This window comes from Carassius auratus, chromosome 38, assembly GCF_003368295.1.
Source record: "Carassius auratus strain Wakin chromosome 38, ASM336829v1, whole genome shotgun sequence".
In the NCBI taxonomy this organism is placed as follows: Eukaryota; Metazoa; Chordata; class Actinopteri; order Cypriniformes; family Cyprinidae; genus Carassius; species Carassius auratus.
The window spans coordinates 2,562,027-2,584,972 of record NC_039280.1 but is presented as its reverse complement, the minus strand read 5'-3'; the positions used below and the strand labels follow the sequence as shown (position 1 = coordinate 2,584,972).

The 22,946-nt window shown below is 34.8% G+C and overlaps 1 pseudogene; it reads left to right on the top strand.

Annotated features, from left to right (window-relative positions):
- The first annotated feature begins 7,092 nt into the window (after positions 1-7,092).
- On the top strand, positions 7,093-14,359 carry LOC113056652 (gastrula zinc finger protein XlCGF62.1-like; annotated as a pseudogene).
- Positions 14,360-22,946: the final 8,587 nt, after the last annotated feature.

Sequence of the window (22,946 nt, the reverse complement as noted above, 5' to 3'; positions counted from 1 at the left end):
TTTGATATTCCAGATCTTTAAACACTGGAAAAAATCCAATTATTTGGAGTTATCTGAAATGGTGTCAACCTAGATAAAATTAAAAACTTATTTAATGTCTCATTTCGTTATTGGGATGAATTGCATAGGATTTGCCTACAGACATTTATTAAGTTGTCTGTTCGAATAATAAAGTTAATCTGACTCACTTCAGTAATGAAGATTAATAGCAAAGTTTGAAATGCCCGTTAGCTGAACTCACGGACTCTAATGAAATAACTAGAAAGGGCTGCAGACCAAAATAACCTACTCTTGGCAGGAAACTTCCCCTGTGGAGTCATATGGGAGTATTTTGTGGTCTTTCAAGCCAGTCCAACCTCTGTGGTCTTTCAAGCCAGTCCAACCTCTGACATTATTCACAAAAAAAAAATCAGTTTGCTTATTTTACATTTGTTATTTTTCATAAATTTATACTTATTTTTAAGAAGCGTCCAGGTGTTTTGTTTTATTGCAGAAGCAGTTTTATTCCAATGTCCTCCTCTTCTAGTGTATAATGAACACACAATCATAGTTCTCTTAGAAATAGTATTCTACTCTGTTATTTATGAAAAGCAATGTCTGTGTTTGGTATCTGAGAGGTGAAGGTCTCATCAGTGTCAGGAATACATTAGCAGCTTTCCACACTATTAACTCAATCTGTTTAAGAGAAACACTCAGAATATTGGATAAATGTTTCTGCTAAATGCATTATTGTAAATGCAGAATATCCCTTTATTAATGTAGTTTAAGACCACAATGGCATCTTTTTCAGTTGATGAAAACAAGATACATTATTAACATCAAAAAATACTACATCAAGTCGGGGTTGAGATTCCATATTTTGTAGTTCTTTATTTATTTTCTAAAAAGCTTCACTCAGCATTGCTCCCATACTGACACAGATGAGCAATACAAAAATGTCCCAAAGCTGTTAATGATATCAATCAGATAAAATTGACAGAACTATCTGTAGTATCGCCAAATGGTGTTATTTTACCAAAAAAAAAAAAAAAAAAAAAAACACAGACCTCGCCAAAGTAGCTGCCAGTTCAGGCTCTTTCCCAAATGGCATCCTCACGGAATTCGCTAGACAGGTAATGGACACATCTAATTAACATTTATAATTAATATTCGGCTGAAATGTTGTAAGAACATTGAACAAAACTATGTGTTAACGGTTAACCTGTTAACGGTCAATTACATTTTTGAACATAGACTTGAAAGTGCATGATCCAAACCTATATTTTATAATTCGTGACTCAAAACATTTTGTAACATGATTTTGATATATCATTTTCATGGTAATGCAATGTTTGAATTTAAAATGGGTTTCAAAGGATGAATTTTGAGATTATATGCTTAACAAGCACAACCTTTGATTTAAATAATGCATTAGTAAATGTTGAAATGAACATCAACTAAGATTAATAAATGCTGTAGTAGTTCTTGCTTGGATCATGTTAACTAAAGTATTTAACTAATATTAACTAATGGACCATTATTCAAAAGTGTTACCGATTAAATTTATCATCACTTGATTATAAGGATTTCATTGCTTTTCATAAAACTGTGAATTGATTTTATGTATTCTTTTTTCTTCCCTTTTAGCCATTTGCAAACAGGACAAGGACAGCCTTAAGGAAAGATGAGGAAAGCTGTTCTCTGCATTTCCAAGAGACAAGACCTCCCTAGTGTTGTGTTTGTACTAAACTCAGAGCATCCTGAATGAATCGAGAGAATGACCCAGCTCATATTCTAATACTATAGACTGCATTTTAATGCTGATAAAGTTCTGCGTGTGTCTTTACACAAAAACTACATGTTGTAAATAGAAATGAAAAACACAGGAACTCATAGTGAGTCAAGCTGCAATATCATGATAAACTCATTGTGATGTTGTTATAATGATTATTAATTTTGATTAATATAAAGTTTTTTTGAGGGGACCATCTCATATTCTGGTCTGTGATAAACATAACTATATTTGGAGATTTTGTTGTGCAAGGTAAACCTCACATACTCACGCTCAAGCATTCATATGTGTTCACATCAGTGTTGTGCTAGTTACTAAGAAATAGTAACTAGTTACAGTTACTGGTTACTTCATTCAAAAAGTAACTCAATTACTTTGTTGATTACTTACACCAAAAAGTAATGCATTATTGTTAAAAGTAACTTTTTAGTTACTTTTTTAAAGAACTTTCTTTAATGTTCCCATTAATGAGCTTTTATGCATTATTGTCTATACAAACACAAAGTAAAACAGAAAGTAATTTTTAAACACTATTTTGATTGAGGCAGACCAGCACAAACTTAATATTGTATATCACAAGGATTTCTGAAATAAATAACAAAACACCTGATTAATATATTCAAAATGAAAAACTAAAGTGGCTTCTGCATCATAAAAGCTGTTGTGTTGAGCCCTTAAAAATGTTCCTTTTACAGCTTAAGTATGAAAACTATCAACAATGGACAACATAACACAAAACATTTTTAAATAAATAAATGAAAGCAATATGAATTATTCAGAATCAATTTCGAGAAACATGCTGTTTAAAAATGAAATCTATGTTATCATGCTAAGGAGCTCACTCAAAGCCAGCGACTCCACAGTAGAGACAGGCTGCATGTTTTCAACAATGTTTCACCTGTATGAGAAAAACCTAGATATATTCACTTAAGATACTTTGCTGTAGACCCATTCCAAATAATAATATTCATTAAAACTTTAAGTTAACATGTAGGAGCTTGCTGCATGAATCTGTGAGTAGGCTACAATTTACAAATCCATGGGAAGGTTAGGCTGCACTTCAGTCAAAATTAATTAATTTTTAAAAAAGTAACATACAATGCACCATATGGTAACGGTAACAGATTTAATTTATTTAAAAAGTAATGCTTTACAGGATTAGTTAATGTCAAAAGTAACTGCGTTACAGCAAGCATTACTGCCCAACACTGGACAACACTCTTAGAAAAAAGGGTTCATTAGGGTTCTATATAGAGCCATAGAGTTTGCAAACCCTCTACGAACTCCCGAACTGATTCAAATGATTTGCGATCCCGCTCCGAACTCCCGAACTGACTCAAATGATTCACGAAACCTCTCCGAACTCTCGAACTGATTCAAATGATTCGCGATCCGCAAACTGACTCAAATGATTCACGAACTCCAAACAGACTCAAATGATTCGCGAACCTGCTCCAAACTTCCAAACTGACTCAAATGATTCGCGAGCCCGCTCCGAACTGACTCAAATGATTCACGCTCCGAACTCCCAAGTTTACTCAAATGATTCGCAAACCCACTCCGAACTCCCGAACTGATTCAAATGATTCGAAATCCCAAAACTGACTCAAATTATTCGCGAATCAGCTCCGATCCCCAAAATGACTCTAGTGATTCGCGATCCCGCTCCGAACTGACGAACTGACTCAAATGAATCGCGATGCCGCTCGGAACTCCGAACTGACTAAAATGATTCGCGATCCCGCTCTGAACACACGAGAACTCTTTGACCACAGCTGCTGTGCTTCAAATGCTCTTGCAGCAGCTCAACACCGGTTTTCTCTGAGGTGTTCGGATCACATCAGATTATGGTTAATCTTGCAGATCATGATTTATATCTATGCAGTTTGGTAATATAAAGATTCCTCCTTTGAACTCCCACCTCTTCTCTTATATATATATGTGCTGTTTAAAAATGAAATCTATGTTATCATGCTAAGGAGCTGACTGAAAGCCGGCGACTCCACAGGCTGCATGTTTTCAACAGTTTCACCTGTATGAGAAAAACATACAGAGAATCACTTAAGACACTTTGTTGTAGACCCATTCCACATAATAATATTCATTAAAACTGTAAGTTAACACGTAGGAGCTTGCAGCATGAATCTGTGAGTAGGCTACAGTTTACAAATCATGGGAATGGATTGCAAAAGTGTGCGTCAGATTATGAATTTGTGGGTACAGATTCAAAAACCGAGGGTACAGTTTACAAAATCTGAGCACACGGATTGGAAATTTCGTGGGCAGGATATTCGAACCAGAAAGACACAGCTTACATTACATAAATTATAAAAGGTTTTTGTCTTTATGCTCAACTAAAGTGAAATAATGAGCATATTTCCACTTTGAGAAACTCGTGTTGCTCTCGCCTTGACTCGCCATGACTGCCGCACATACTTGAATAAACGGAAACATGTTTACAGTGGTTGGCATCCACCAATCCTACAATGCGTCGCTGCTGCAAACAGGTTAGGCTGCACTTCAGTCAAAATTAATTAATTTTAAAAAAAGTAACTTACGATGCACCATATGGTAATGGTAACAGAGTTCATTTATTTAAAAAGTAATGCATTACAGTATTAGTTACTGTCAAATGGAACTGCGTTACAGTAAAACGTTACTAATAACACGTTACTGCCCAACTCTGGTTAACTTACATGGAAAAATAAACCACTGTTTCAAAATGTGTGTGTTTTCTGCATGAGTGTGTGTAATGTGCATTATAGAACAAAATGTCAAGCATCGTCAAGTTTTTTTACCTTATTTGACTCATTAATTGAATAAAATAGAAAATCTTGAGGGAAGCGGCGGGGGAATTAATCTTTATTAGTCAGGTTTTGTCTTCACAACTAAACCACTCTATTCCCAGAGAAAGACAGAACTGAAAACTTAAATAAAATGTGTTTCTTGAGCTTAGATTGATTCAGAAGATGTAGATAGACATATATATAAATATATATATATATATATATATATATATATATATATATATATATATATATGTGTGTGTGTGTGTGTGTATATGCATGTGTGTATACATGTATATATTATACTCAAGGAGCTCAGTAAACAGAATTTGGAACTCATGTCCACAATTTTTTTGTGTTGTGTCATTAGTTGTGTCTTAATTTGATTAATAATTATTACACAAATAGTATTTTAAAATTACATTTCAAATTGTTTTATTTTACTCTTTAATTTACTATTAATTTATTCTTCATTTTTGTCTATTCTGTATTATTCCACCCTTTATTACATATTCTTCTTGCTATTATTAACCTATTGTTGTTCAGTTATTTATTATGGTATTATTCATATTATACATATAATTTTATGCTATTATAAATCTATTATATCACATACTGGAATGTTCTTGTACCATGTTATTGTACCGTTGTACTCACTTTTCATATTATTGACTTTACTTTAAGTTGTACTACATATACTTTTTAATATAACATATCACTTTTACTATATTTCTACTGTGCACTGTCAGTGCATATTTTCATTTTCACTGGATCCATAGCCTCATCAGCTACATGTGTAATTATTTGTTGTATTCTTCTGTAGGCTAAGGTGCTATCAAAATGAAAAGCAGACTACAAGTGTGTCACTTTTTGATTTGTATTTACTTGTTTTATTAAATTTCCTCAACGATAGTAAATCATTAGTGTTGAAAGATGTATTATTTAGATTTTATCCCAGTATTTCAAAGGGAATGAGCTGAGTTCTGAACCGAGACACAAGAAAGAGAGAAAAAAAGAAAGAAAAATGTTGGGATTGAACACAGAGAAAGCAATAAAACAAATACATACCATGTAATGTACATTGAAATTACATTACATGAATATGTCACAGTTATACTACATTATGTAAACCGAAAAAATCTACGAAATCAACAAGTGAGACAAACGTGAGCTTTCAATTAATAATTTTCCAAACCTAACTAAATAACTGGAGGCAACGTTTTTTTAACTGCACGTAGATCACAAACCTCTGAAATCGATTGACAAATGTGAACGTTATCTTGTTTTTATTCAGTAAAAACCGCAGCTCCCCCGTTTACTTTCATTTGTTTTAAGCATATAGACTGTATAAGGTTTTAAGGGAGTCTTGCCCTCACTAACATGGCGGACGCATTGACGTATCGCGGCAACGGCTCAAAACGGCCAATGAGGCGTCTAGGTATTTATATGTCGTGTTTCCGCATTTGTGTCCCTTGTGCATAAGAGATCAGCATATGTGACTTCAGAGGCGGGGACTTCGGGCATCTAAATTAGGCTCTTCGTGTATGGAATTACATTTAGTTCAATAATAATGAACGTAACTTTATAAAACTGAACCTAACTTTTTTAGAAACTATCAAACATATGCCATTACAAAAGAAAAAAAAACACAATGAAAACGAAAAAAAAAATTAACTCCGTCGCACAAATATAGCAGGCTCTTCAAATATGCTTCATTTTTGTTAATGTTTTTCAAAGGTTCGTTTTCGCTAATCGTGGATTTTGAATGCATTGCCCACAGACTTCGCTTTTGCTTCGCAGTTTTTCGTTTGGAGTTTTGACACAAACTTCTCGTGGGGGCGGGGTTAACAGTGATCTACTCTGATTGGATAGTGAGCTTTTGATGGACAGGTGCTCTCGGACTGGGAAGTACAGACGCCACTCAGTGGCGCACGCCGCGCAATATGAAAGCTCTCGTGGTGATTAAATCTGGTCTCTACCGCAAAATTAATTTTTTTATTAAAGTGAAATAAATTTATTTTAAGCTCATACACAGGTTCTATCATGTACAGAAGTTTATACAAATATTTAAATCTGATATTGATCTTACACGCTCTTTTTGTTCGAGTTCTGAAGAAACTGTACACTATTTTGGTCATGTCACTACACTCAGAAACTTTGGGATGACATTGGTGTGTTTGTCAAGTGTACGATTTTGCCAGACTTCTCAGTACATATGAAAACATTATATTTGGGTATTATGACCCAACAAACGAAAATATCAGTTTTGTTATGAATTAATTTTTTTTCCTAAACAAATTTCACATTCACAAATGCAAATTCTCCAACTGTAAACCTGTCTTCTCTGTTTTTCTAAAAGAAAAGAGCTTTCCAATATGCGCGCCACTCTCTGGCGCCGCTGACTGAGTGACGTCTGTACTTCCCGGTCAGCGAGCACCTGTCCAACCGTGTTAATTTTTTCCATTTTCATTTTTTTTTTTCTTTTGTAATGGCATATTTTTTGATAGTTTCTGAAAAAGTTTCGTTCAGTTTTATTGAAGCAAATGTAATTCCACAAAAGGAGGGGGCAGCACTGTCTATTTTTGGTCATGCTATCTAACAGTAGATGAAGAAGCATGCACGAGAAAGCTTTTAAAGCACTCGAAGATTCAATTAATTTGGAACAGTGAATGTTAATTCTTTGCAAGTAAGTTAAGTCCTTTCTCAATAGGCTTTGAAATTGTTAACCAGTAGTTTTTTAATAGGTTTAAAGTTCAAATCTATAAGGAGGTGAAAGTGTGTTGACAAACGAATGATGTATATCGGGCCTAGACGTTGGGCTAGATGGGAGAAACGAAGCATTCAGAACTCTGATTCATTTGATTCTTATCAAAATTATTCACTGTTTCGAAGCGCTCATTACACACCACAGGTTGACGGCAGCTTATGATTCAGTATTCAATTCACTTGTTTTTATGTATGCATGCATATTTCATGAAACTATCATAGTTAATGAAATCCAAGTGCCACCTACAGTCCTGTTATGTGAAATGTAGGCGGGCGAAATTATGACGTTTTGAGTTTTTATTGAAGGATCCCCATTAGCTACAGCCATGCTGCAGCTATTCTTCCTGGGGTCCTGAAAAATATATACATAAACAAAAGGAAAAATAAATCATTAAAAATGCAACAAATAAATGAAAAAGATAAATACACATACACATACATATATATACACATATCAAAGTACATATGTACCCTCAAACGGGCATGAATATACACACATATAAAAACACATTCATACACATACGCCTATATATAATACCTACACATGCTCACACATGAAAATAAATAAATCTAAACAGTCAGATGTATTATTTTGATAGATGCTGCTTTACATATAATTTAAATTTATTGATATGTTAGTAAGTATAATATGCGTTGGTAGTTTATTTGATTCCTTCATACCTCTGAATATAACAGTGTTTTTTATGGCATTTGTTCTTGCTATGGGTAAGGTGAAGTTGCCTTTAGTTGCAGTCTGGTACTATACTGATGATTGTCTACACTAAAAGAAAGATACTTAAACAAAACAGAAGCGATTTTGAAATGGAAATGTTTCTTATGAAAATTAACAGTGAATACAACAGTCTATCTTGACCAACAACCAGTTAAGATCTTGTGCATTAATATAATATTTCTCCTATAGCTGCACCTAAGTGCTACTACGAGCAGCTCTATTCTGTATAAGTTGTAATTATTCATATACTCACCAGTGGCATTTGACCAAACTGCAGGGCAATAGTCCAGGTACGTCAATATTAGTGCTTTCATCGCATAATCATAATATTTGAAGTTAAATAATATGCATGTCTTCTCATAATAGATATACCTCTTCCATTTTTGCAATAATATTATAATATGTTCTTTCATGATAATCTAGAGTCAACTGTTACACCCAGCAGTTTGGTCTCATGCACCTGTTTAATAATGGCATTATTAATTTTAATATTAATTACAGGATTTTGATTAATGTTATAATTTGAACCTAAAATCATGCAGTTAGTTTTTACTGTGTTTAATGCCAGTTTATTTAATTTGATCCAATCTACTAAATATTGTAATTCTATATTTAAAACAGTTTCTAGTTCCATTTGTGTACTTGCTGATGTATATATAGTTGAATCATCAGCGTACATGACAATGTTAGCCTTATGTAAAGTGTACGGTAAATCATTAGTAAAAATATTAAATAATAATGGACCCAGACAACTGCCTTGGGGTACACCACATGTGATATTTCTGATACCTGAGAGACTGCCATTAAAAAACACTGTCTGTGTTCTGTTTGACAAATAACTGTACATCCATGTGATTGCTGACTGCTCAAAACCATAACAAGATAATTTTGTTAATAACAGTTCGTGGCAGTTTGGTCTCATGCACCTGTTTAATAATGGCATTATTAATTTTAATATTAATTACAGGATTTTGATTAATGTATAAATTTGAACCTAAAATCATGCAGTTAGTTTTTACTGTGTTTAATGCCAGTTTATTTAATTTGATCCAATCTACTAATATTGTAATTCTATATTTAAAACAGTTTCTAGTTCCATTTGTGTACTTGCTGATGTATATATAGTTGAATCATCAGCGTACATGACAATGTTAGCCTTATGTAAAGTGTACGGTAAATCATTAGTAAAAATATTAAATAATAATGGACCCAGACAACTGCCTTGGGGTACACCACATGTGATATTTCTGATACCTGAGAGACTGCCATTAAAAAACACTGTCTGTGTTCTGTTTGACAAATAACTGTACATCCATGTGATTGCTGACTGCTCAAAACCATAACAAGATAATTTTGTTAATAACAGTTCGTGATCTATGATGTCAAAGGCAGCAGAAAAATCTAAAAATACAGCCCCAATAATATTTCTCTTTTCAGTCTCTCTAAGCCAATCATCAGACATGTGAGTCAGTGCAGTGGCAGTGGAGTGATTTTTCTGTATGCATGCTGAAAATCTGTTAATAAATCATTTGTATAAAAATAGTTGTTAATTTGATCATATACTATAGATTCCATTATTTTAGATAATACAGGTATATACTTATCGGGCGACTGTTGGGACCAGAGAAAGGCAATTTCTTATCTTTGGGCAGAGGAACTATTTTAGCCTGCTTCCATGCATGTGGGCAGGTACAGCAGATAAACTGAGGTTAATGATGTGGGTTAGAACAGGGGCGATAAAGTCAGCAGCTAGTTTAGAAGCCTGCTGTCAAGACGTCGACACCGATGGTTTGTTTTTACAGGCTTTTAAAAGATCTTTACTTGATCTATATTTACACTTTCTAATTTAAACCTTAAGTTTTTATTTTTCATCAGTTCATTTCTTATTAATAGATGAGATATATCATTACTTAGATTAGGCATATTTTCTCTTAGTTTATCTAATTTTCTTATAAATAATCATTAAGATAATTTGCAATATCTATTGGCTTAGTTATAAATTATCACCTGTTTCCAAAAAAAGATGGAATTATTTTATTTTTCTTACCAGTCCAATAGATTTTAAAACACTCCATAACTTCCTACTATCATTACCTATATTTTAACCCTGATTATCACAAATAGATTTTCTTCTCTTTTTATTAAGTTTAGTAACAGAATTCTCATTTTACGATATAGGTCCCAATCACATTTATTTCCTGTAGTAACTGCTTGTTCTTTTCATTTGACCTCTATTTTCATATAATCTTTTCAGTTCATCATCTAACCAAGGTGTGACGTTAATTTCCTGACAGTAAAACTTCTTTAAAGGCGCATGTTTCTCAATCAATGAAAAAATAGACTGTTAAATTAAAGAGAGCAATTTCTGGGATTACTAGCTGTCAACACATCAGACCAGCATATAGCTTGAACATCTTCAATAAACTTGTCATTTATAAACAATTTATAAGATCTTTTAAATAAGACTGCAGTTCCAGATCCACTCAGCTTGGTTGTTAACACAGAAATGATCAGATTATGATCACTGCTACCAATGGGAATAGACAATACCTTTTTACACAGTTCAGGTCGGTTTGTGAAAATATGATCTATACAGGTAGATGTTCTGGAGCCATCACTCCTAAAACATGTTCTTGTAGGCTTAGTTATAAGTTGAGTAAGTCCACAAGCATTTGCAGTAGTTAACAGTTTTTTTTTTCAAGTAGCAATCTTTAGAAAACCAGTCAATGTTTAAGTCACCCATGAAATATATGTCCTGACTTACATTAGTATATATATCCAACATTTTACAGATAGTATCAAGATATTCACAATTGGCACTTGGTGACCGGTAACAGCAACACAGAAGTATAGACTTTCGGTGAGGTAGATGCATTTGCAACCATAATATTTCGATGTTAAAACTCATTAAATCAGCTCTTATTTTTACTGGCAAATGATTCTGAATATAAAAAGCTACTCCACCACCAAAACCATTTCTGTCATTTCTGTATATGTTGTAACCTTCAATAAACAGTTCTGTGTCATCAAAGGAAGAGTCCAAGTGAGTCTCTGAGATAGCAAGAATGTGTATTTTATATTCATTTAACAGTTCAGCAACTTCATTGATTTTATTCCTGAGTCTGTTTATATTGATATGTGCTAATCTTAAACCTTTTCTTGGTAATGAGTACATGAATTTTATGTGCTGTCATACCTTCAGAGTTGCACAGAGATTACTCAGGGGTGCTAGTGCGAGAATGGATGATGAGTTTATCGTATCTGAGGTAGGCAATGTCTCCTTTGTCACGTGCTTCTTTCAACTTTGTAAGATAATTATGCAGCATTAAAGTGTCTCATGCTCATCAAGCCTAATAATCTGTAATATTGTGAAAATATTATTGCAATTTAAAATAATGTTTTTCCATTTTAATATACTTTAAAATATAATTTATTTCTTTGATGTAAAGCTGAATTTTTAGCATCATCGTTACTGAACTCTTCAGTGTCACATGATCTTTTAGAAATCATTCTAATATGCTGATTTATTTATCAGTATTGGAAACATTTGTGCTGCTTTTATTATTATTTTGTTGTAACCTGTGATACATTTAAGGGGGTTCATTGATAAATTAAAATTTAAAAAGAACAGCATTTATTCAAAATAGATATATTTTTCTAACAATATCAAAATTTACTACTACTGTTTCTATTAATTAAACAAATCCTTGCTTAATTAAAAAGTAACTTCTTAAAAAATAAAATACTGACCTCAAGTACTGAAGTACTGACCTTTTTATCAGTACTTTATATTGTGACAAAAATTATATTTAAATAAATGCAGTTTTTTTTTCAACTTTTTATTCATCATGAAAAAGTATTACAGGTTTCCAAAATTGATATTAAACCAGCATTGCATAAAATTTACTTTTAAGTAAATTTTGATCAAATAAATGCAGGCTTGATGACCATAAGTGACTAAAATATAAAATAGTAGCATATATATATATATATATTAAACCCATATATATTTGAAACCCTAATGATTTTGTAAGTTTGCCCACTTAAAAAGTACGGACACTACATCAATCCTTCTAAGTCCTTATTTTTTTGGCTGTCATTCAGCAACTGGAAGTTTCAGCCTCTCAATATATTTTCTATAGGATTGAGGTCTGGAGACTGGCGTGACCCCTTCATGACCTTAATCTGCTTCTTCTAGAGCCACTCCTTGAATGCGTTGGCGATATGTTTCAGGTCATTCTCATGCTGGAAGACCCATTCATGACTCATCTTCAGTGTTCTGGCTGAGGTACTCATCCAAGATTTTACAGTACAAGGACCCCTTTCATTTTCCCCTCAATGTGGTGAAGTCGTCATACATCCTTAGCATTAAAACAGTCCCAAAGTATGTTTTCACCTCCGTGGTTGACTGTAGGGATGGTGTTCTTGGCGTCAGCATTTCTCTTTCTTTCCATACACGGCGAGTTGAGTTAATGCCAAAGAGCTCAATTTTGATCTCATCTGTCCACAGAATTTTTTCCCAAGCCTTCTCTGAGTCATTATATGTTCTTTGGCAAACTTTAAATGGGCCTATACATGTGCCTTCTTGAGCAGGGTGACATTGCTGGTGTAGTGGGTGAAAGACTGGATGCTTTGTAGAAATATCCTCTATCTCTCTGTATGCGTGTTAGTATCTGTACAGGGAGAAGCTCAGACAGTCTCTGGACAAACATTCAACTGCCAGTGTCCAGCGTATCAGATATCTTTGGAGAGACGTATTGCACCTGACCTTGATCACTTGTCACCAAAATAGTTGTCAGAAGATACATTCGAATTGTTTACATGCATATCTGGTCTTTAGTTTATCTAGGTTTTGGAACCAATCAGAATTTTGTTGACTTATGCACTGACGCAGTTAGTATCCTCTGTCAGGGAATAATTGTTGTTGATTTTGAATTGTACGCAGAGCGGCCTACGAACTCAGTCATGAGAACTGAAACTGCAAACCATGTTCTCCAGTAATTTTTTCTTTAAATGAATGCATCTCTGACTCCTGGTCTTCATTCATTATATCTGGTTCTTGGGTTTTAACTGTACATTCTCCTACATGGGTCATCAATTTCTATTATTGCATCCTGAAACAGGTTCTATCATTGGTTCACTGACTTCCATCTGTTGACTCTTTCCTGTTGTTTGCTTGTTATGGCAGTAATGCATTATATGTTTCTCAGTTCATCTTTCTTGTGCATCAGGCCAAGTGTGGTGTAAGTGTCCGTTTAAATTATAGGCTTATTGTATTATTAATGTATGGGAAATTTGGGTTTTAAGCATTATACTGTGGAGGAATAAATCTCAATATTAACATCTCTATTCAATCTGTTTCTCTAGTTGATGGACTGTGATCCTGTCTGTAGCAACATGAAGCCTGCGATCAAAAAGTCTTTTCTTGGAGATCCAAGGTCTGGATCGAATAAGGAGGGTGTTGAAACTTTGGTGCTGAGCAAAACGGAGGAATCAGGTGTGCTCTTTTGTCAGCGGCTGAAATATATTGTAAAAAGTATTCAGGTCCCAGATGAAAAAGAAGCCGAACCTTTCATCTCACAGCCCTTAAACTGCAAGACTTCTGTTAAAAAATAATCAGTGAGACTCCTGTTAAAAAATACATCTGTAAGCTGTGTGGCAAGGAGTATCTCCGTAACTTAAACCTGGTGCGGCATATGCGAATACACACAGGGGAGGCACCATATGTCTGTGAACTCTGTGGAAAGGGCTTCCGTCGTAAAGACTGGCTTCGCCTCCACAACAGTGTCCACACGGGTAACAAACAAAAGCGTTCAAAGGGCTACAGTTGTGACGAGTGTGGGAAGAAGTTCACTAGCTTCACTGAACTCCAGAGTCATGTGAACAAACACAGAGGCGAGAGGCCATTCGCCTGTATGCACTGCGACAAGAAGTTCTTCAGTAAGGCTTATCTTAGACGCCATCATTCCGATTCTCATTCTGCCAACAAACGCTTCTGCTGCCCTGTGTGTGGATGTGGATTCTCACGCCTTTACACAATGCAGAAACACATACGGACTCACACAAGAGTGAAGCCTTTCTCTTGTCCAGACTGTAGAAAGAATTTCAGTAATAAATACTGCATGAATGTACATCGTAAACGGCACTTAGCTAAAAGCTGATGTAATGCACACACATGAATGTCACATGAATTTCAGTTTTTTTTTATTAGTTTGAGCCATGTCCCTTTTATTGATGATCTTCCTTCTGAATCTTATCATGCCTGTTCAGTGCCAAAATAAAGAACCTTTACATTCACCTTTTCCTCACTGTTTTTCTCATTTGTTTAAATTTTACAAGTCAAGCCCAGATATCAGTTTTTAGTTTCAGGAAGGTGGAAACTGGTTTGTGGAACGTGGTTTGTTTCTGGTTCCCAGAAGGGACATTCTAACGTTCTCTGATGGTTAGACGGGAAAGTTTTCTTTTAGGTAAGTAGACTGCTTCCTGTGGGTTCAGAGCACGTTACCCCAATTTTCCCAGAACATTCTTATTTGGTTGTGTTTGCATATAACCAGTGTTCTATGAATCTGAATTTCCATCACTACCTGAGGTGTATTCCAGAAAGCACAGTTAACTCACCATCAGCTATAACGTGAACTTTAATATTAATTAATTATAATATTTAATACTAATATTGACTGCTGTGTACATTCCAGTAGATGGAAGGCCTGAGGAATCTCTCTCTCAGCTGCAGGACTGCTTTGAATGAATAGACTGGGAGTTGTCCTCAGGACCTGGAACAAAACACAGACTCTGTTTTGTTCAAAACTGCATGGAAAATGTCACTGTCAACAACAAGATTCTGTTTTCCCCCCAACTAGAAAACTTGGATGTCATGTGTAGTGCAGTCATTATTTAAAGAACGGGACTCCGCCTTCAGGTCTGGAGACAAAGATTTGTACAGCACTTAAAGAGAGGGCTCGAACTCACCAAAGAAGGCAAAGTACTCAAAGTCTGTGCCATCCATCTTGCTGGAGTCTTTACAAAGATCTTTGGAGACATTGCCACAGTTCTTCTGGATTGAGTCTGTCTCTGTTTCTTCATGTTTGGTGCATCGAGATTCTGATTTCTGCCATGTGTAAACTTGCTACGTGCTCTACAGCACAAAGAAAACAATTTGTTCCAGAGGTCTTAGAAGACATCTGCTGATAGATAATGCAGTACCCCTCATTTAGTGACACAATGTCTGTATCTTGAGCTTTTCCTGATTCTGCTAGGTCTGTTTTTTTTATCGAAGAGAAAACATTCTATTGATGTACTTGTAACTCTGTATCCAACTGAGCCTACCCCTTTTAAGGCCATACATTCTAAATATTGGCAACCATAGGACAGTCTGACCTTCCAAATGTGGAAGTGAAACTGGACTTCAAGGCTGATCTGGTATTTTTGGATAGATAGGAGACATTTTATTTGAGACATGACTTCTGCTTCGATCACAAGACTCTTCGTTTTGAAAGGACTACATAAAGAGGTGCAGATAGCCTCCTTTCTCAGTCTCTACCTGACTGAACTTCGGTTTCTCAACTTTACTTTATCTTTTGTCTTGGGCTCACTTGAATACTTTGAACTTCTCACAGGTTTATTCAACTTAGATTGAATTAGATTTTATTTAAATACTTTGAATTCTAATACTTTGAATTGTATTGCTTTGACTTTTGATATACAAGTATTCTTATACTTTGTGTTATTATTTTTAATTACATTTTAACAGTTTGATTACTTTTGAATATTATAATCATTTGTATTAATCTTAGATGGGCGAAGTCCACCATATATGGATTGCTTTTAAAACTATATTAATTTTGGGTTTGCATTTTCTATATTTTAAGTTGATTTTAATACTTAATCTGTTTGCAAGTTATGAGTTGTATTCTCATTTTCTATATTCTTTGAATAAGTTTGCATGCTAAAATACCACCACAACGTCTGATCTGGATTGAAGTTTTTTTTTTGCATCAATGTTGTTCCAGACAGACTGGATGATGGTGAGATCAGATGGTTTTAAGACTCCTTGTGCAAACAAAAATCTAACTGGATTATTGCATTTAATGAAAAAAAAAAATCATGTTTGGAAATGTAAACTGATATTTCGTACTGACACACTACATGAAAACATAGAAATAACTGACTTGCTTATCCTCAAACATACCTGGATATGTCACATAACCTGCTTTTTTTTTTTTTCAGATCTTTGCAAAGGTTTGATGAGCAACACTTCATGCTACTTTTCCATAACAAAGTGGGCAGCACTGGTTGTCTATCTTGAAGTGAAGTGAAGTACATCAAGTGTCTGTAGTTGGAGAATGTCGTTTCTGGTACATTGTTTCCAATTTAGCAATTCTGTTTCCAGATTAGCAACTTTTCAGATTACCAAAGCAACTTTTTCCTTCCAAAAGCACCTAGCAACCAATTTAGCTATTTAAAAATATATTTGGCAACTTTTAGCACCTTTTGAATTACTGAAATGATAAAAAAAGACACACATTTTCCATCTAAATTGGACAAAAAGAGGAAACCAAAGATGCCTGGCAGTACACAACATAAAATAAGTTAACTGCTATTCGCAATTGTTCAATAATAATTAGATGTGTTCGACTTGATGTGGCTCTGCGCAGATCGATCGGTGTATGATGACATCAAAGTACCGTGAGAGCTGATAGATAGCAGTTGGCTATGCATGACTTCACTCTCGCTGTGCTATGATGTCTAATGCTGATCGATTTGCAAAGCACTCCCTGATAGCACATAGATATCTCAGAGATGGCTGTTTAGCGTCTGGATTTACATCTGCAAGACTTATTTTTTTAGAGATTTTGCACATCTGCAATATTTCTGTAGGATGTTTCTTTTTAGATGTCAAATAGACATCTATTAGATTTCTTTAAGATGTTTATGATTTAGAATGTATGTAAAACTGTCATCTGAAAGACGTCTGTCTGTCAGTAGATGCTTTCCAGATTAAGAGATCTTTAACAGATATCTCGCAGACATATGTGTGCTATCTGGGCTGCTTTAAATTGAAACATTTTATATGTACATCACTTTGGTCAGCTACTGTTGTTTTTAAATGTGCTTTAGAAATGAATTAAACTTGAAACTTGAAACACGCTTATTATCATACACCTTGTCAGTAGCTTGTACCTGTGATTGGTGATCAGTTAGTTGAGCTAGAAAAATTAAAAAGGTAGTCATTTTCCAGGACTTTATCCGTTATCCATTATCCGCTGTAACCCTAAAACACAAAATACAATGTGTAATTTAAAAGGCAGGTAAAAAAAAAACTGAAAAATCAATGCAGAAAAATCCTTCATATATTAGACTATTTTTAGAGACAATGTAGCATACCAACAAACTACTACGCTGCTTAAAACTATAAATGTTCAGAATGTGTAGTTTTACTAGGTTACTAGCTATTTAAAAAATTAAAATAACTGTATTTGTTCGAAAATGTTTGTTCAATAATTCAATATTGTATTTAAAGATAGTTATTTATATTATTATATTATGCATTAATATTATTTTACGAACAAATCAAATTTAACATAACATAATTTTTGCTGAGATTTGATGCAGTGATAATTTTGCGTCGTGATTACGTCATCGCGCAGTGACATCAAAACGTCATTAAGCAACTTATGGTGCAGGCGGCAAGGAAGTCGACCGGAAGTTGAAGTCGGCCGGGTGCCACCATCTTGTAGCAGAACTTCACTTGCGTTAGCATTTTCATTGACTTCCATTCATTTTGGCGTCACTTTGAGAGCGAATAACTTTACATCTGAGATGTATAAAGACTGATTTATTTCTAAAGATACACGACAATGTATAAAGGGCTCCATTACCTTCTATGTTACATTATGGCCCCGTAGAAACAGTTTTTGTAAAAATAGGCTAACGATTGCGTCATAACCACTCGTCGTATTACCGTACAGACAGGAGGAGAAGCTCGCAGGCAATTAACTTAATATGGTGTACTGGCGTTACATTTTAAAATACTATACAAAATAATTAATCAGAATACTTATTCCTGCTCACTCACTCCAAAGAACTCCCCGCTCAAGCTCGCCGTCTCTGCAAGATTAACGATGGCAGTTTGCTCGCACAGCTACTAGAAGATTTACATCTGTCAGACAGGTTGCTGACGTCATTAAGCTTAGTTTGAGTCTGCGCGTCAGAAACGGAAGTGCTAAAAAACGCTAAAAATGGGCTTCACTTGTCTCAATTGAGTTCCAATGGGGTCGCTGTGTCCATTTCTTTTACTGTCTATGGAGGGAAGTCGTGCTTACCATGGCATGTGCGTTCAAGTCACTTTGGTCGGAGCAAGATGGCGAAGTACTTTCTCTTAATTAAAAACACAAAAATACAGCTATTTTCTTAAACTCTTGTAATAGAAAATGAAGAACAAACAAATGTGCATTAGGTATACCTCGTTTTTTAATGTTTTAAATTAATTTAAGAAGCTGCTGCCAACTTTATTGTTACAAGTTGCATTGTTATATTATAATGCCATCATATTATGTGTTGTCGATTAACCTACTGTGCTGTAAATAGAAAAGCCTGACAATTACACTCACTAATGCATGCATCGACATGTAATTAAGAGCATTATAAAAGGTTCAGTGTTATCAATATGTCAATTTATTATAAGAAACACAAGACTTTAACAGGACATTTACAGATTGGGAGACTCAACTGATTTTCTACTGTTAAGTGTTAATCACCATCTAACTCAACCAGTCAAGAGCTACATTTAGCCTTAGATGTTATATGAATATGGTCCCTGAAGCATAGGTTTTATTAGCTGATAATAATAATAATAAATAAATAAATAAGCATTATATAGGCACAAATACAAATGTACTTTTAGAAATTGTTTTTGAAAAAGATTATGTTATTGTTTTGGCAAGCTTAAATTAAAACATCTATGAAAACTTGTGTGATATTCCTTTAAAATAATGTTTTAGTATATATTTTTTTAAGTATATTTTACTAAGCAATTTCTTACATTGTTCGGTAACACTTTAGAATAAGGTTCCATTAGTTAATGTTAGTTAACTACTTTCGTTAACATGAAATAAGCAAGAACAATCCTTCTACAGCATTTATAAGTCTTAGTTCATGTTAATTTAAACATTTACTAATGCATTATTTAAATCAAAAGTTGTGCTTGTTAACAGTAGTTAATGCACTGTGAATTACCATGAACTAACAATGAATAACTGTATTTTCATTAACTAACATTAACGAAGATGAATAAATACAGTAAATGTATTATTCATTGTTTGTTCATGTTAATTAATACATTAACTAACATTAACTAATGGAACCTTATTCTAAAGTGTTACCCATAATTTCTTTGAGTTAGACCAAACTTTTATTTTGGTGATTTGTAGACAGAGTTTCTGGGCCCTATCTTGCACCCAGCGCAATTGACTTTGTATACCGACGCATGTGTCATTCCTATTTTGCACCCGCGCAAAGCGCGCTTTTCCCTCCACAGAAGCACGTCGCTAAACTAGTGAATGAACTTGCGCTCCCTGGGCGGTTCAGTGCAAAAAAGGAGGCGTGTTCCGGCGCAAACAATCCCTGGTGCTATTTTGCTGTTCCATTAAACAATTGCGCCACTGACCAGAAAAAACCTAGTCTAAAGTTAGTGGCGCGTTGCGCGTTGTTCATTATGCTATTTTAAGGACGCATGCTTGACCATAATGTATAGCGTGCACAACGCGCATACACTTTGCTCATGTAATCTACACAGATGCAACAGTTATTTTTGCAAATCATAAATTGTTACACTAAAAAAATGAACACTTGAGATGACGGAAATCATTGTGGTGTGCCACGAAGATGTGAAAAAATAGGCATAAATCTAGCTTACAAATTATTCAGGCTAATTGTAGTAATTAAGGATCAGACATGTTTGAGGTCATATATGTATATAAGGACATCAGACAAATTGGTTTGTCCGTCAAGAAAAATTGATGAAACAATTGTGTTTATTTCCTCCCACGCCTGTTTAACCGACGCTATTTTGGGTGGGTTTCTCCCATCCCCATACAACACAACTTCTCTGTCTTTCACTGCTCTTACAAGAACATCAGTCTCCTCTGCTGTGAACCGCTCCTGGCGTGCGCCTGGTAAATACGCCATAATAATAGCAATCCATTATGGAACTTGCGCACCTGCTTTTAAAGGGAATGTTGGATGACGCTCTGATTGGTTTATTTCACGTTACGCCCAAACCACACCTATGAATAATGAAGCTACTTCAGACCAACCCATTTTAGATTTGCGCCGGGCGCAAGAGCCATTTATCCCGCCGGGAAAATAGCAACAGCGCCGAGACCCGCCCACAAACTTACTTGCGCTTCGCGCTTTGACACTTGCGTTTCAGATCGTTAAAATAGGGCCCTCTGTGTTTTTTATTTAACTATTATTATTAGCTAATAGGCCTACGTGAAGTATAGCATACTCTACTGTGCAATAGTACTATATTTCAGTTTGAATTTCTTCAAGTTATACCGAAATTTTATTTTGACAGGTTGTCGTAAAGACATTGCCATTTCTGTCAGACTGTGTATACGATACGAATGAATGATGATAGTTTTATCAAATTAAATAGTGAAATCCTCTCATAGCGCACTGGCGTGCACATGTGTAGCCTACATCATGCATCAATATAGTGAAGAGCTGAAAACACCACGCGTGCTTCAGTGTGTGTGTGTGTGTGTGTGTGTGTGTGTGTGGTAGAGCACACATTCCCAGAGACGTGTATAACAACACCTTCAGGGCCGCTGCTGGCTAAATGTGTGCCCATAAGCAGGATTGTATTGTTGTTTCCCCCTTCTTCAAATATGATGATGAAAAAAACACCTACTATAAGGTGTTTCACAATCACAATTGTAGCTCTCGAAATTTACCTGTGGCAATAACTTTATTATAACTCTAATTTATTTTATTGTCTCAAGCATTGAGAAATCATTTAAAGTAAATTAAGCAATTTTATTATGATAAAACCATGGTTTATTTTTGTACTGCTTGTGATATGCACGTTTTTTGTTGAATAAATTATAAAGCCTGTGTCATCTATAGGAAAAAGGTGGCCAAAAATGAAAGATTGAGTGAATATTTGAATTAAATGTTTGGTCAGTAGCCTAAACAAGGATTTGATTGTCCTGTAAATGTAACAGCAGCAATCACATGGCATTTGTAATAACATGTACATAAATTGTTTATTTTGTATTTGCCTACATTATGTATTTTAACAGTGTTATTATTAACCAATCATTATTGCCTCATTATTTTTTTATATAATGAATTTTAAGTAATTTAAAGGCTAATGATGGCTTAGGTCTGTTTTTATAGCAACAACAACAAAAAAAATATTACGGTATATTAATACTTTGTAAATTATTATTTGAAGTAACAAAACCATGGTTAATTTGCAGTTACCATGGCTACAAGAACAATGAATTGTGGTGTTACTGTTAAAACCATGGGTAATTTTCGTAAGGGAACCTGAAAAAAAAAAAATTAACAGGAATTTGCCTGAAAGTGATAAAAGGGCCTTGTTTTTATCTAAATGATTTATACTTTATTTTAATATATATTAAAAATGTATAAGGCATGCATTGTAGCTGACAACTAAATGAACACATTACAATTGTTTTATGACTGCAAGTCTTTCTCCTCAAATGCTATTGAGCTTCAAATTTGCGTTTGAGCCCATGTGAAAGAATAGCATAATGTACATATGTTTTAGAGATGATTTTAATAAATATCAAACATTTAATACAATTGTACATTATAGCTGACACCTACATGAACAATTACAGTTGTTTTTATGACTATAAATCATTCTCTTCAAATGCTACTGATGCTATGCATGTAACTTTAGAGACGGTCCCTAAATTGAGACTTCGTCCAACGTCCAATGTCAAGCCAACTTTATGTCTGTTTTTTTTTTGTTTTCTTTTATCTTCGCTGGATTGCTGATGTACTCTACCCGGGCATAGATGTTCATCCATCAATCATGAACATTCAACCGCAAACACGAGGTATGAGCGGATGCGAGCGCGGATGGGATAATGGAGAACGTTTTTTTTTTTTTTTTTTGAGCAACTGAACACCTGTCCTAATTGACAGAACACCCCCTCTGGGAGTTTGTGCCCTACTCTGCGTGTAGGGCGACGGTACTGAACACCTTTAATATTGCAGACACTAGTCCATATCGAGATTTGATTAAATTATCTACTTTTGATTTATTCATTAAAAAATGGCCGAATTCCGTGACGTTCTGCTTTATAAAGCAAGTTCCATTTACGCGATTCAATCCCTGTTGCTTTTCAAACACAAACTGGGTGAATTTATGAAGTGAAAGTGTGAAAGTTCTGACACAAAATGAAGTTGTTACGTATCCTCACGCTTTTTAAAAGTGGGTAACTATGTTTGCAGGTGCAATATTTGAAAATCGAAAATTATTAATTTATTTTTCAAATTACATTTATATCTGAAAAATGTCAGAGTTCGGAGTGGGTTCGCGAATCATTTGAGTCAGTTCGGGAGTTCGGAGCGGGATCGCGAATCATTTGAGTCAGTTCGGGAGTTCGGAGCGGGTTCGCGAATAATTTGAGTCAGTTTGTGGATCGCGAATCATTTGAATCAGTTCGGGAGTTCGTAGCGGGATCGCGAATCATTTGAGTCAGTTATGGGGATCGCGAATTATTTTAGTCAGTTTGGGAGTTCATAGCGGGATCGCGAATCATTTGATTCAGTTTGTGGATCGCGAATCATTGGAATCAGTTCGGGAGTTCGTAGCGAGATCGCGAATCATTTGAGTGAGTTATGGGGATCG